This window comes from Mustela erminea, chromosome 6, assembly GCF_009829155.1.
Source record: "Mustela erminea isolate mMusErm1 chromosome 6, mMusErm1.Pri, whole genome shotgun sequence".
Taxonomy (NCBI): domain Eukaryota; kingdom Metazoa; phylum Chordata; class Mammalia; order Carnivora; family Mustelidae; genus Mustela; species Mustela erminea.
This window is the reverse complement of record NC_045619.1, coordinates 55,380,271-55,393,203: the sequence shown is the minus strand read 5'-3', so window position 1 is coordinate 55,393,203 and position 12,933 is coordinate 55,380,271. Positions and strand designations below refer to the sequence as shown.

Below are 12,933 nucleotides of genomic sequence, written 5' to 3'. Positions count from 1 at the left end.
TATAGTCATTATCAAGTTAATGGTTATTAAAGCCATGAACTATAAACATAGGGGAATTTTGTATCAGTACCAGAGACTTAGGCAAAGATAACAAAATACCAGAAACCTTGAAGAATTTCTGCATGGTTCAGGATTGAAGGATGTCCCAATCTGACTGAACTGTTGTGAGATTAATCATCCATTTTTGTCTGGGTTTCAGGAAACCCCTTAGACCTAGGCAGACTGACATGGTTCATTACCTACGGAACTTGTGTAGAATTGACTTCTCAAAGAAGCAAGTTGAAGAGATTTGCCCAAATAAGCAATAATAACCTCATCTCTCCAGAGATGATGGCTGGAGGTAGGGATGAGGAGGAGGGGGAGGAGGTGGGCTAGGGTGAAAGTAGGCCTCATCTGGATTCTGTTAGTACTTCTGGGAAATGTACCAGGTACTGAAGGACACATATATTATGGCAGCCATACTTGACATGATTGAGCATGTTAGGCAAAGATCAGAGGTGTAGTTAAAGCTGGCTGTGAATGAGCACAATGGTTTCAGAGAATAAGCAGACTCACGATGGTAACAGATTTTTTAGGGTTACCAGAAACATGGGAAAAAAATACACGAATATGCTATTATTGCTAGCCTCAAATCCTCCCCCTCTGTGCGTGATTTGATTTCCAAATCAAAGTAAAACTGCAAATGAAAATTTATTTACCTTCTCTCTTCTTGATCTGAAAACCTGGACCAGGAATTTATAGGCTATAACAGAATTGATCTCAACTTCTAATAAAGTATAGACTTTTCTCTGAAATATAAGCAAATAGAAAACAACAACAACAACAACAGAAACGGCATACAAGAAGATACTACAATCCAAAGAATGACCTGTATCAAGGAACCAGAGGAAATGACTTCCTGTAATCTCCTGTAAGATAGTGGAGAAAAAAATTATCAGAGTTCAAGAGGACACAGTATACATGCAAATAGAGTTAGTAGTATGAAAGAATACTTTTAAGATCAGTAAAAACAATGATAGTAAACAGCATGATTGTTTAAAACGGTTTAAGCAGTAAGGACTTAAAAAAAAAAAAAAAATCAGTGGAAGAGAATTTAACCTTGAAAAAAATCTCCCAGAACTTGGAGAAGCAGAGAAGAAATGATGGAAGAAAAGATCTGAGATCTGATGGTTGATGCAGGCAGGTGTTGTTCATGTGTTAAGGCAACAGAAAGGCATAAGATATGCAAAGAATCAAAATAGACTATTTCCATTTGCTCTCTCTGAAAAAGTTACTTGATATGCTTTAGAATTAAAATGTAGAGCTTGGGCGAGGAAGTCAGATAATTAAATATTTGTGAAGAATGAAACCAGTTAAACGTGGAGCTAAATCTAGTAATTGCTGTTAAAACAAAAGTGTTTTTAAAACTTAGACCACGAGATATTTTGAAATAGAAAATAATGACGTGCATAATAAATATGTAACTATCAGGTGTTATCAGTAAAAAAGAGAAATGATGGTGGGATGATTAGATGAGGAAGAAGGGCCTGCAGTTGTAAAATCATCTTAACATCTTCCCTTGTATGTAGGGCTCTCAGGATAGATATACTGCTTATTCTTGCAGTTGATAGCTATCTAAATTGGATCAAATATGATTTAAAAACATAACGATAATTGAAGTTGAGTAAAACAGTTTGCATATCCTCCAAATACCTAGAAACATAGAGGGAGCATGTAAACTCAATCTAGTGGGAAAAGTCCGTGAAAAAGAAATGGGGGGAGAGTAAGGAATGAATAAAATGGACAGCGTAAGAAAGAGTAGGATCCAGCAGTTATGCTGTTAAATATAAATGCAAGATGCAGATTCTATAATCTGAATGTTGAACAATATCTGCTTTTAACCATACTGCCATTTTTTTCCATGGCATGATTTTAATGATTTACACTGTCACACACAGTGTATGTCTGCATCTCTTATTATTTTTATTACATTAAGTTTAAGAAAAAAATTTTGTCCATTTTAAAATTTTAAAATGTTTTACTTATGTTAATTGTATTTTTTCTTACTGATAAAAGCAAGTATTTTCCACAGTGTTAATTATAGTGGAGTCTCAACATTCATGGTACTTAGTTCTTTAAAGTTGTTACAAACACTGAGATAGTGAATACAGAATCAGTGCTCTTGGAAAATACAGAATTAGATTGCTGCTAGCTTATGGTTAAAATATTTTCATCAGCTGATCATTTCATAATCTTTTTAATGTAAGTTTCTGCTTAAAAACACTTGAATGTATAATGTTGAGTGTTGAACAATAAGGATGTTTAAATTATAGCACAGTCATTCAATGTAGTGTTATATAGCTAAAAGAAATGTTTAATAACATGATAAAAATCTTTACAATGCCTTGTTAAATGAAAACAGGTCTTTATGATGCCACAGATTTACAAAAACTCAATTTTGTAAAAAAAAAAAAAATCAAGACGAGAGGGTGAGTTGGTCTTTTCAGAATAAATTAACCATTTTTCTCAAGGCAAATTAACCACTGTTGAGAAACATGGACTTTGGGGTCTTGTTGCATATATTCCCAATGAAGAAGCTCAGTAATTTGGGGTGCTAAATGCTCTTTATTCTTGGCTTACTGCAGGTGCCTTCATCATTTCTTGGTTTGGCTCAGCTTTTTCCCTTCTGTCCTTCGGGGGCTATGATTTAGAGCAAATGGATTTTTACTATATTTTAAATTCTGAACCTTATTCGTTAGTTGGTTTTCTGTTGTACCTTAACTGTTACAAAAATAGAAGCCAGTTTTTCTGTTTCTAGATGTTTGGGAATTGGCTTGTATTGGTATAGATACATGTACGTATTGTGTGCATGCTTTAGTAAAGGACTAGAAAGATGTTCTTTTCATTTCTCTTTCCAAATTTTCATGGGGAACATACATGTATTTCTTACATAATCAGGAAAAAAGAATTACTTTGGAAAGAAGTAAATACCAGATTTTGATGAAATGATTTAGATACCTTTCATGTTTCTCTCTTTCTATTTCAGATATAGTATTTACTTCTTTTTTTTTTTTTAAGATTTTATTTATTTATTTGACAGAGAGAGATCACAGTAGACAGAGAGGCAGGCAGAGAGAGAGAGGGAAGCAGGCTCCCCGCCGAGCAGGGAGCCCGATGCGGGACTCGATCCTAGGACCCTGAGATCATGACCTGAGCCGAAGGCAGCGGCTTAACCCACTGAGCCACCCAGGTGCCCCTATAGTATTTACTTCTGTCTGGCCTACCTACAGTCTTGAACACAGTATAGTTCCTTCATGTGATCCCCAGTTAGATGTATAAGACACTATTCAAGTTGTTTGCCCATTTTTAAATTAATGCATTTTTCTTGGTTTTAAGAATCTCATTGTATTCTGGAAACACTTTTTTCATTACATATATGATTTAGAAATAATTGCTTTTCAAATTGCAGCTTTTGTTTTCATTTTCTTATTGGTGTGTTTTGAAGCACAGAAGTTTTTTATTTTGATAAAGTGTAATCCATTAGCTTTTATTTGCTAAAAGAGTTTTTGATGTCTTTAGAAATCATTGCCTAACCCAAAGTCATGCAGATTTACAGCTTTGTTTTCTTTCTAAGAGTTTTATTGTTTTAACTCTTACATTCAGATTTATGCTGCATTTTCTGTAGGGCATCTTACACTCTTATGTCAAATTTATTCTGAAGTATTTATTTAGTTATTTTTAGTGGTGTTGTGGATGAATTATTAATTTCAATTTATGTATTCTTTTAAGATGCCGCATCTAAATGAAATCATAGAATATTTGCCTTTCTCTGACTTATTTAATGTAGTATAATGTCCTCAAGGTCCATTCATGTTGTTGCAAGTGACAAGATTTCCTTTTTTTTTTTTGGAATAGTTGAATAGTATTCTATTGTACACACACACACATTTTCTTTATCCATCTATTTGTCCATAGACACTTAGGTTGTTTCCATGTCTTGGTTTCTTTAAATAATGCTTAGTGAACATGGGTGTATAGATGCCTTTTTGACATAGTGGTTTCACGTTTCCTTCAGATATTTACTCAGAAGTTGAATTGCTGGATCATCTGATCCTATTTTTAATTTTTGAGGAACTTCCATACTGTTTTTTGTAGTAGCTGTACCAATTTACATTCCCACCATCAGTGCACAGAGGTTACCTTTTCTCCACATTCTTGCCAGCATTTGCTGTCTCATGGTGTTGTTCTGTTTGTTTTTGTTTTTTTGGTTAATGTGTGCCTAGTCCTGTGGGCCCTGTGGAAAGGTCTACTGGGGCATCCGTGGTTGAGCTGATTTATCATTTTCCTTGTCCCCATAAGGAAACTTCTGCCTCTTTTCCTCACTCTTTAGTATTTTCTATATTTAGAATCATGGCACTTATGAATTAACGACAGTTTTACTTCTTTTTTTTTTTTTTTTTTTTTAAAGATTTTTTATTTATTTATTTGACAGAGAGAAATCACAAGTAGATGGAGAGGCAGGCAGAGAGAGAGAGAGAGAGGGAAGCAGGCTCCCTGCTGAGCAGAGAGCCCGATGCGGGACTCGATCCCAGGACCCTGAGATCATGACCTGAGCCGAAGGCAGCGGCTTAACCCACTGAGCCACCCAGGCGCCCCGACAGTTTTACTTCTTCCTTTCCAATCTAGATGCCTTCTCTTTGTGTTTGATAGTACTGATTAGAACTGTTACAGTGTTGAATAGAAGTCATCCTGCTTGATCCTGACTTTCGGGGAAATAATAATAATAAATTCATATTATAAAATTATATATAATTACATTACACATTATAATTATATATTAAATATATATTTGATATATTAAATATAAATATTTTATTTATATTTATATATTTGTTATTATTATTATTTTGCCATTGAGCATGATTTTAGCAGTAGATTTTTTTGTAGACACCTTAATCAGGTTTAGAAAGTTTCCTTCTATTCCTAGTTTCTTCACAATTTGTACCATGACTGGATATTATATTTTGTCCAGTGCATTTTCTACATCCACTGAAAGATCATGTGATTTACTTTTTATTTTTTATTTTTTGTGGACATGATGAATTACATTAATTGTTTTTAGTTGTTAAACCACTGTTGCATTCTTGGGGAAAATTCCATTTGGTCATGGTTTAGAATCCTTTTTAGATGTCACTAGTTTCAGTTTGCTGACATTCTGTTGAGGATTTTTATGTCCTTATTCATTAGAGGTGTTAGTCTATAGTTGATTTTTCTTATTCCGTCTTTATCTGGCCTTGGTTATTAGTATAATACTAACCTCATGGAATGAGGTGGGAGGTTCTTCTTCCTCTGTTTTCTGGAAGAGTATGGGATCGATATTATTTCTGCTGCAATATTTAGTAGAAGTCATCAGTGAAGTTACCCGGGCCTGGGGATTTCTTTATGGGAAGATTTTAAATTATTAAGTCAACTTCTTTATTTGTTCTAAATCTTTAGGTTTTTAAAAATTTCTTCTTGAATCACTTTGGTTAACTTGTTTCTTTCTAGGAATATTTCCATTTCGTCTAAGTTGGCATAAAGTTATTCATCATATCTTCTTATAGTGTAAGGTCAGTAGTGACGCCCCTCTTATATTCATGAACTTATTCACAAATTTCCCAATTTACATCTTTTCTTTTTCGGGGAGCCCAGTCTACCTAAAAGATAGTCAGAGTTGTGGATCTTTTTGTAGAATCCACATGCAGTTTTATTGACTCTTTTTCTCTACTGTTTTTTTGTTTTAATATCTCATTGATCACCAGCTTAATATTTTAATTTTCTTTCTTATGCTAGCTTTGCATTTAGTTTGCTCTCCCCTCCCCGTTCCCAGTTTCTTAAGCTTACAGATTAGTTTATTGAACAGGCACTTAAGGGGTAAATTTATAGAATTTACCCTAAGCACTGCTTTAGTGGTATCCTATATATTTTTTAATAAATGTTTTATTTGTTGTATTTTCATTTCCTTTTACCTGAAATACTTAAAAGAATTTCTTGTGATTTCTTCTTGGACTTTCTTATTGCTTATTGAGAAGACATTAAGGAAGAATTTAGAAAAATTTAGAATTTAGAAAATTCTCATTTATGGATTTCTCAAATTTTATTGTTGTTGGTTTATTAATGAATTTTGTAGTTCTCAGGAAATATACTTTATATGATTTAGTTTTTTTTTTTTTAAGATTTTATTTATTTAAATGAGAGAGAGTATGTGCATGAGTGCTCTAGGATCGTGACCTGAGCCAAAGGCAGATGCCCCTGATTCAGTCTTTTAAAACGAATTGAGATTTATTCTGTGACCTAGTATGTGGTCTATCCTGGAGTAAGTTCCATGCATATTTTGAAGAATGTATGTTTTATTACAGGATGAGAATTTTCTTTAGAGGCCAGTTTAAATTGGTTGATAATGTTCGGATTTCCATATCCTTGATGATGATGATGATGATGATGATGATGATGATTATCCATATCCTATGTCTAGTTCTTTTTTTTTTTAAGATTTTATTTTTAAGTAATCTCTATGCCCAATGTTGGGCTCAAACTTACAACCCTGAGATCAAGAGCTGCATGCTCTAGGTGCACCTAGGTGGCTGGCTCAGTCATTTAAGTGTCTGCCTTTGGCTCAGCTTGTGATTCTAGGGTCTGGGATCAAGCCCCACATTGGCCTCCCTGCTCAGCAGGGTGTCTGCCTCTCCTCCTCTTTCTGCTTCACCCCCAACTTGTGCACTGTTTCTCAAATAAATAAATAAAATATATGTTTTTAAAGTTGCTTGCTCTATCAACTAAACCAGCTAGGCATCTCATTTCTGTCTAGTTGTTATATACCTCTGTGAAAGTAGGGTGTTGAGATCTTGGACTACGTCTATCATAGTTTTCATTTCTGTCAGGTTTTTCTTCATTTGTTTGAGGCTCTGTTTTTTGTTTTTTGTTTGTTTGTTTGTTTTTGTATATGTTTATAGTAGTTTCTTCCTGATGATTGGAATCTTTGTATAAAATGTGCTTCTTTACCTCTTATATATTTTTTGTCTTAAAGTATATTTTGTCTGATAGAGTCACTCCGTCTTTCTTAATGGTTACTGTTTACAGTGACCTTTTACTCTCAGTTTGTATCTGTGAATATAAAATGTGTCTCTTGTAGACAGCATATAGTTGAATCTTGTTTTGTTTTACCCAGTCTAAAAATCTTTGTTTATATATAGGGAAGTGTTTTTTTTGAAAAGGAAAAACTATATATTTAAGGTGCTCAACCTTTTAGGGTTTTTTTTTAATAGATTTTATTAATTTATTTGACCGAGAGAGTACACAAGCAGGGGGAGTGACAGGCAGAGGGAGAGGGAGAAGCAGGCTCCCCGCTGAGCAGAGAGCCCAGGATCTGGGATCATGACCTGAGCTAAAGGCAGAGAGGCTTACCCGACTGAGCCACTCAGGTGCCCCCAACATTTTGTCTTTTGATTGAAGTGTTTATTTACATTTAGTTTATTAATGATATGCTTGGGTTTACATCTGACATTTTGATGTTTGTTTTTTCATATCCATTTTTGGGATTTTTTTTTTTTTTTTTTGTTCTTTTCTGCCTTCTTTTGTATTAAGTAGGTATTTTCTAATAGATAATTTCTTTGTTGATTTTTTAATTTAATTTTTTTTTTCAAGAGTGGGAAAGAGAGTATGGAGGGGCAGAGGGAGAATAGAGACTCTTCAGCAGGACCCATGCCCAGCACAGACCCCATCTTGGGGCTCAAAATCACAACCCTGAGATCATGTCCTAAACCGAAATTAAGACTCAGACACTTAACTGACTGCCACCCAGGCATCCCAATTTTTGAACTATATATATATATTTTTAAATTTTTTTTTTAAGATTTTTTTTTTAAATTTATTTGACAGACAGATCACAAGTAGGCAGAGAGGCAGGCAGAGAGAGAGAGAGGAGGAGGCAGGCTCCCTGCTGAGCAAAGAGCCTGATGTGAGGCTCGATCCCAGGACCCTGGGATCATGACCTGAGCTGAAGGCAGAGGCTTTAACCACTGAGCCACCCAGGCGCCCCTTGAACTATATTATTATTATTTTTATTTAAGATTTTATTTATTTACTTGACACAGAGAGGTCACAAGTAGGCAGAGAGGCAGGCAGAGAGAGAGAGAGAGGAGGAAGCAGGCTCCCTGCCGAGCAGAGAGCCCAATGCGGGACTCGATCCCAGGACCCTGAGATAATGACCTGAGCCGAAGGCAGCGGCTTAACCCTCCTGAGCCACCCAGGCACCCCTCTTGAACTATATTTTTGAGAATAAAACAATTTTAGTGATTATTCTAAGTGTTACAATATGCATTTTGTTAAAATCAACTTTATATAAACTGAGTTACTTCTTATAAAGTATAGAAATTTTACTCTGGTGTGTCTCCATTCCCTTTCCCTTCCTTTTTGCTATGATTGCTATTTATTTATTTATTTATTTATTAAAGATTTTATTTATTTGACAGAGAGAGAGAGACAGCAAGAGAGGGAACACAAGCAGGGGGAGGAGGAGAGGGAGAAAAGGCTTCCCACTGAGCAGGGAACCTGATGTGAAACTCTATCCCAGGACCCTGGGATCATGACTGAGCCAAAGGCAGATGCTCAACTAACTGAGAGCGACCCAGGTGCTTGTAGTCTTTTGTATTAAACTACATATTTGCTGATTCTGGTACTTCCTAATTCTCAGGTTACCACTCAGGTTACCATTCGGTCATATCCTTGCTCCAGTATAATTCTGCTCTCCCCTGTCCTTTGTATTTCATATCTTTTATTTTTAAATTTCTTCTCCTATTTCTTTTTGATTTTTAAAAATGTCTCCTTAACGGATGCAGTGTACAGCATAATGACTGTAGTTAATACTGTTGCATGACATACAGGAAAGTTACTGAGAGTAAATCCCATGAATTCTCATCACAAAGAATATTTTTTAATTTTTTAAAATTTAAAATAAAAATTTTTTGATTTTTTTTTTTGAAGTTTCTACATGAGGTGATGAGTATTAGCTGAACCTATTGTGGTAATAATTTTATAACATATGCTAATCAGACCATCATCATGTATGCCTTAAACTCAATACAGTGATGTATGTCAATCATTTCTCAGTAAAACTGAAAAAAAATCACAAAAAAAGAAAAAAATTTTCATTTTCAATTTGTTTCCTTATTTGTGTGTTTATTGTGTCTTGTATTATTTCTACTTTAAACTACATTTCTGAAATGATTTATTCTTTTATTTCTTATTCTTTCATCAGTTCTGTCACCTCAGTTTTGAGGTTTTTAATTTTAATTTGTGTTATTCTTTTGTGTTAAAGTATTATTTTGCAATAGGTTATAAATTCTATTTGTTCAAGAGCCATATATTTCTGGCATATTTTAATTGTCTGTAGAGATAAGATTCTTCTCTTTATTTTTGGTTTTGTTTTGAATATTAACTTTTTACATGGGATTTCCCTTAATACTTCTTTTGTCTTACTTTCATGTGTGATTGTATTTCTTGAACTCGTCAAAGAAGGCCGGGTGCATCATAACTTTTGTAATTTCACAGAACTCTCGTTTTGTGTGTGTGTGTGTTCTAAAAATGGCAGCTTGCTTTCTGATGTTTCCTGATTCTGATTCTTTCTCCCACTTTTTTTTTACCTTATTTTTCCATTATCTTGCTTGTACCTATCATTCTCATTTTTCATTCTACTCCCAGTAATTTATCCTCAGTTTGGGGCTTTGTCTGGAAGGGAGCCCTGGAATGTCAGCTTTGAGAGTTCACAGTGGGTTAAAATGTACTAGCCCCATTCAGTGCCAACCATGAATTCATTGTATTCAATCATTCTTGGAGTGGCCAGAACCCCTCCTAGTCAGCTGATGTTCTCATATTTGTTTGCCCTACTTTTCATTGTTACCTATCTTGTGTGTTTTCCTGTTCTTAGGTCTCTTGATGGCCCTGTTTTTTTTTTTTTTCTTTTTGATTCCTCCTGCAGATACTGATGCCAATCAGCTCTTATGGCTCTTGGTAGTTTGCCATACCTTTTTGGATTTTGGGTTTTGTGGTAATATTTTTTTACTTGGCTCTGTTGTGAACGTTGTCCATGGGTTTTGGCTTTGCTACCTGGTTGTTGTGTTTTCTTGTGGAGGGCTTGTGGAGATTTTTAAACCTGTGCTGCTACCACTGGGAGCAGAGGTATATATATATATTATGTATTATAACAGCTTCACTACGATGAGGGAAGCTCCCTTCCAAAGTTAGGCTCACATGTCAGAATTAATGACAGTAGTGCTTTGGTATGACCAAACAAAGATTTATTACCCACACAGGTGGGGGAATTCTGAAACAGGGGCAGAGGACAGCGTTCTGGGAAGAGGTCCAGAAACAGAGAAAGTGAATTCAAGTGCACAGGTGTTCTGTAAAGGATAAGTCCAGTTGGTACAGAATTTGAGAGAGGCACCCACCAAGCATGGAATATGAAAGAGGCAGCAAGTGGCTTATGTACTTGGGGGTATTGGTGGGATTGAGCCGTATCAGTACACTGCTGAAAATGACAGACACGGGGAAGGGATGTTACTCAGAGGTTGTCAGCACTAAATCAAAGTATCAACAGCAATCTCAGTTTCTTTTCTTTTGTCTTCATATTGGAGATCCGTTTTTTTAACTCCTCTTGTTGTGACATACTGCTGAAGAGCTGGGCTTTGATCTTTCTGCCATGTTTGTTTTTGGTGCCCATGATCAACTCCTCCTTAAAGAAACTTAAGTTTTCAGGGAGAAACCAAGAGATGGGTCTACTTAGTAATCCTAACCAGAGAGATGAAAGGTGAAGGCTATGTACAGTTATTTCCATTTTCAGGAACAAGTCACCATTGGTTGGATGAATCAATAAATGACCAAAAAATATGTTAAGAATAAGTGATAACAGGGCGCCTGGGTGGCTCAGTGGGTTAAAGCCTTTGCCTTCAGCTCTGGTCATGATTCCACGGTCCTGGGATCGAGCCCCACATCATCAGCTCTGTTAATTACATATATCATTTAAGATATTTAATTTTAGGGGTGCCTGGTTGGCTCAATTGGTTAAGCGTCTGCCTTTGGCTTACGTCATGATCTCAGGGTCCTGAGAATGAGTCGAGTCCCACATTGGGCTTCCCACTCAGTGGGAAGTCTACTTCTCTCTCTCTCTCTCTCTCTCTCAAATAAATAAAATATTTTTTAAAAATTTAATTTTATCAAGCATTTCCTGAGTACTGAGTGTCTAATCATCCCATTTAATTTGTGCACAGTGTTGTGTGAGATCTTGGGAATATAAATAAGCCAGAGTATAGTATTTACTTGATTCTAAAATGATAATGATTTTAAAAACTTTTTATTGATTTATAGACTAAAACAGGAAATGTACACCTCAGTTGTAAAATGCTACCCTATCTCAGAAATACTAAAATATTGAAAAATGTATCCTAAAATTGAGGGATTATTCGTGAAATGTTTATTAAGTACCAGACATAATGCTAAATGCTTTTGCGTATATTATCATTTAAACTTTATAGTAACTCAGTGGGGATAGATTATTATTTTTCATTTATAGATAAAATTAAAAATTAAAGAAATAATGTAAGTAATAAATGTCAGAGGGACATTGAACTCTGGTCTATCTAATTTCTTACTGATATATAAATGTTTTTAGTCAGTATATAAAGTGTATATCTTTTATAAGTGTGTCTTTTAGGGAGGGATTTTGTTTTTACTGTTTGTTTTCCTGGATTTACTTCATAGGGTGAATTTTAACTTTCTATTTAATAATATATAAAGGACTTAGAAGGCTTTTTTTCTTCCCAAAGTTTTTCAAAGATTTTATTATGGAATTTGTAGTTCTTTAGGGTAGTTAATGAAATTCTAAGTCATTTATTACTATTCTTCCTTTTCCAGTTGTGTAACTTCTTTCTTGGCAGCTTCTCAGAACTCTCTTACCATACTGAATTTTGATAGATTATAGTGTGAAATATATAGACCTGTTTAAATTTGGACCTAAACTATGATATTATTCCTATAATTAACATAACCACTTTGGTAAACTTAATAAAGCCGTTCATTTAAAAATTGGAAGAAACCACCTCAGAAGTTGACATTGTGACAGTTCTTTTGGGGAAATGAAAAGGAAAAGTAATCTGCTACGGGAAAAAGAAGAAAAATGAGAGAAAATTGTGGTGACGTGGGCTGGCAGAGTAGGGATGAGTGTCTAAAATAGAAAATTTGTTTGGTAAACCAGTCATGCTACTCTTGTATTCAGTTTTTAAAAAATCTGGCCTGAATTTAAAACACCTTAGGCTAGGACCATTCCATGTACATAACAGATATTAACTCTGCCTAGATAAAAATTACCTTAGTGCTCTTGAATTTAATTTTGTATGCTAGTGGTCTCTTCAGTATTTGAGATCATCAGGTAATGTCCAGGACCTTAAAAACTGGATTGTATTCCCTACAATATGTGATGTTGTTTCTTTCTCTTCGGTTGCTTATACTTTCCATTCCTCCCTCCCAGTCTGTCTATGAAAAGATTATATTTGACATTAGGTAAATATCAAAGAATTTTTTTTCTTGAATGTTATTTTGGAGCAGAACATGATTTGTTTGTTATTCAGGAATATTTACTGATAACTCTCCATGACATTGCAAAGTTCTGTGGTTGAGCACTAATCAGGCTCTCTACCTTTCCTTTCATATAGTATGGATTGCTTGTGAGATTTTGGGGTCTGTTTTGTCTCATGAACACAAGTGGCAGCACTTGGTGTTTGTTTTTTTGTTTTTGTTTTTGCTACCTGACTTGTGGAGGTTAAGTCACTATATAGCAGAAAGTAAGTAGATGTGATCCTTTACTAGAGCTAGACTGGGGTTTGCAGAATGAGCTCCACCAAAACACCTTTTTTAGCCTCAAGT

At 34.9% G+C, this 12,933-nt stretch overlaps 1 protein-coding gene across 2 annotated transcripts in view; it reads left to right on the top strand.

The window, feature by feature from the left end:
• The window catches only part of LRP6 (LDL receptor related protein 6), a 173,166-nt gene that overhangs the window by 76,031 nt on the left and 84,202 nt on the right, over positions 1-12,933 (top strand). The window lies entirely within an intron of this gene.